The 3289-nt window shown below is 37.4% G+C and overlaps 1 long non-coding RNA gene across 1 annotated transcript; it reads right to left on the bottom strand.

Annotated features, from left to right (window-relative positions):
* Positions 1-788: 788 nt before the first annotated feature.
* Positions 789-1365, bottom strand: LOC106333197. Its single transcript, XR_001268312.1, has 3 exons — positions 1149-1365; positions 975-1033; positions 789-897 (listed from the first exon to the last, which is right to left on the bottom strand). It is a non-coding gene; the product is annotated as an uncharacterized LOC106333197 (long non-coding RNA).
* Positions 1366-3289: the final 1924 nt, after the last annotated feature.

Here is a 3289-nt window from a genome sequence, read left to right as displayed (position 1 = left end):
AATATATCTCCATAATTTTTCACTCTCTATAGTGTATATATCTCCATAATTTTTCACCCAAGAATCTCTATATGATATATTAACTTATTCTTCATTCTCTGTAGCGAGGTGTTGTCAGGCTTGTGCAAGAGTGCTGAGAAAAAGGGCCTGCTACAGGGGGTCAGGGTTGCACGTGGGAGCCCCAGAGTCAGCAACCTGTTGTTCGCGGACGACACAATGTTCTTTTGCCTAGCATCAGAACCAATTGTGCAACTCTCCTGCGGATCCTGAAAGACTATGGAAGAGCTTCAGGACAAATGATCAATAAGACCAAGTCCTCGATCACCTTCTCAAGCAAGACACCACCTGAAATCAAAGAACAAGCTAAAGCAATGCTGGAGATTACACGAGAAGGAGGCCTAGGCAAGTATCTTGGACTCCCCGAGCACTTTGGTAGGAGAAAAAAGATCTATTTACCTCTATAGTAGATAGGATCCGTCAAAAGGCAGTAAGCTGGTCCTCCAAGAGGTTATCACGAGCAGGAAAGCTCACAATGCTAAAGTCTGTCCTCAGTGCCATCCCAATATACCCAATGTCCTGCTTCCAACTTCCAATCAGCCTGTGCAAACGAATACAGTCTGTGTTAACAAGATTTTGGTGGGATGGCATAGATGAGAAGAAAAAGATCTGCTAGGTGGCTTGGGACAAACTAACAGACTTAGACCTCACTGTCTCAGACCTATTAACGGATGATCTAAAGTGGAATACAAGCAGAATCAAAGAAGTGCTACCAGAGTTTTTACCTCATATTCTTAGCCTGCAACCAAGCCTGAAGGGGGCAGAGGACTCTTATATTTGGCATGCTACCTCCTCGGGAGTATACTCCACAAAATCAGGGTACTACACGGCCTCCATCTCCTGTAAAGAAGTAGCCCCATCAGCTCAAGGCGAGGAGTTTCACTGGTTAAAGGATGTATGGACAGGAAAATTTTCACCTAAAATGAAGGCCTTCCTGTGGTCGATAGTGCAAAATGCCCTCCCTCTTGGAACAAACCTGCAAAAGAGAGGAATGGCTTCAGCAGCTCCTTGTATACGGTGCAAAAGTCTTGAATCGAACACTCATACCTTCTTCAACTGCCCCTTTGTGGTGAAGGTTTGGGAATGTGTACCACTACGAAACGCAGTTCACATAGCTGCAGATGCCTCCTTCAAAGACGCCATTGTTAAGTTCAGATCAGCCACATGCCCTCCTCCGACGGGCTACGCCCTAAACCTACTCCCTTGGATATGCTGGGCGATTTGGATAGCTCGAAACTCTCTAATTTTCGAAGATAGAGTCTTCAGTCCTGAAGAAACATATTTGAAAGGGTTGAGGTTAGCAAAAGAGTGGGCGGAAGCACAAGAGAATGCAGCAGAGACAGGAGGCTTACCTCCAAAAGCAAGCGGCTTCACCCTCCGTGAATCAGGAGCTACGGATTCCGCGGGAGCAATCACACTCAAAACGAATGCAGCATGGAAAGGAACCGACAAGATCGCCGGCCTAGGATGGACCTTCTCTGGAACAAATCTAATCAGGGGAGCGACGACTCAGACCTTCGTCAATTCTCCTCTAACCGCAGAGGCTCTCGCGGTGAGAGCGGCTCTTTGCATGGCGTTAACCCTGGATTTTGAATATCTCCGAGTTTTCTCCGACAACAAAACGCTCATACGAGCTATAACTGGCAAATCTCAGTCTAAAGAAGTCATCGGAATCGTCAACGATATCCGAGTGATCTCCTCTGAGTTCGCATCTATCTCCTTCTTTCATCTTCCTCGATCGGAAAACACTGTTGCCGATGGGTTAGCCAAAGAGGCTCTTCTTTCATTTCTTTCTGTGTAAAGGATCTAGCAAAATGGGCTACACGGCCCACTTCTTGTACCACAACATTTCTTTACTTTCTAATGAATTTGATCAGTGACAAAAAAAAAAGGGAGTTCTTTATGTGATTCAACCTTATGCATGGGTTTAACTATAGCCGTGGGCTTGTAAAACATTTTGGGTCTTACAAAAAATAATAATTAAGATTTGCAACCGAGATATGATAGATTACAGTTATTAAATGAGTTCATTATTAACCCAGATTTTCTGTGATCTAATATGTTATAACGTAAATGTTTTATAATAATATTTGGAATTAACAAAATAAAAACTACGCCTAACCTCATTCCTATAAATAGTCATTCATCTCTAACTTATTTTGTATACGCTTTAGAAAAAAAACTTCAAAGATGTGAAATCATTCAAAACATGATGGTTTTGACTACTGCAATTTTCGGTTAAACAATTTTACCATTATCTTAAATTTGTGCTTAAATTTGATTATACAAATTTAAAATTAGAGTAAACATCATTTTATTTAAATGGGATCGGTCAAAAAGGGACTGAGTTTAGATAGGTATAGTTTTTCTAAAATCTGATCGGTAACTGAACTGGAATTTTCTTGGTTCACAAGTCAATATGGTTCGATTGGATTCAGTTGGGAACAACCGAATTTAATTCAGTTAGATCATAGAATAAGAATAATATTTAAAGTAAATGCTTTGTTTGTTATTCTCGATAAATTTTACAAACATAACTAAGTTTAGTTATTAAGTTTTTCAATAGAGATAATTATGAAATAAAAATCTAAATACAAAATAAATGATATCAAACATAAAATGAATATTTTTATTTCAAATATAAAATAATTTTAATAATAATAATGAAATTATTTGTGCGATTTAAAGATAAAAACAATTAATATTCTGACTTTTAATAGTAGTTAAAAGCAAACATGGTTTTTATCCATCCGACTCAGATATGTTTCTGGTTCACGGTTTAACATGGCCCGCCTGTCGGTTTGGTCTGGGTTGAAAAACGCTTTATAGGATGTGTTACCTATTTTAACTTCATAACAATGCATCTGATATATTGTTATTAGATTTTTACAACGTAAAATATTCCACACTTTAAAAATACGAGTTAAAATCTAGTTTTTATTAAAATAGCATACTCAAAATTACAACGTGTTTTCCAGAAAATGAAAATAGCATCTATACTATTAAAATAGAAGTCATGACTTCTTTCATGTGTGATATTTTAAGTGGATCATCCCTAGAAAGTTGCTTATATTATTATTTTTTGTATTTTCATGATAAAATCCTAACAACCTATTTAATTATCTTTTTATTCCATCAAAATATTATTAGATATGCATAATTTCAAAAATATAATATTCCATCAATATATAATAATATTTGCATATAACCATTTATAATCTACTTAATAATA

Source organism: Brassica oleracea, chromosome C3 (genome assembly GCF_000695525.1).
Source record: "Brassica oleracea var. oleracea cultivar TO1000 chromosome C3, BOL, whole genome shotgun sequence".
NCBI classification, from domain to species: Eukaryota; Viridiplantae; Streptophyta; class Magnoliopsida; order Brassicales; family Brassicaceae; genus Brassica; species Brassica oleracea.
The sequence above is the reverse complement of the archived record's forward strand: the minus strand, read 5'-3'. Positions and strand labels throughout refer to the sequence as shown.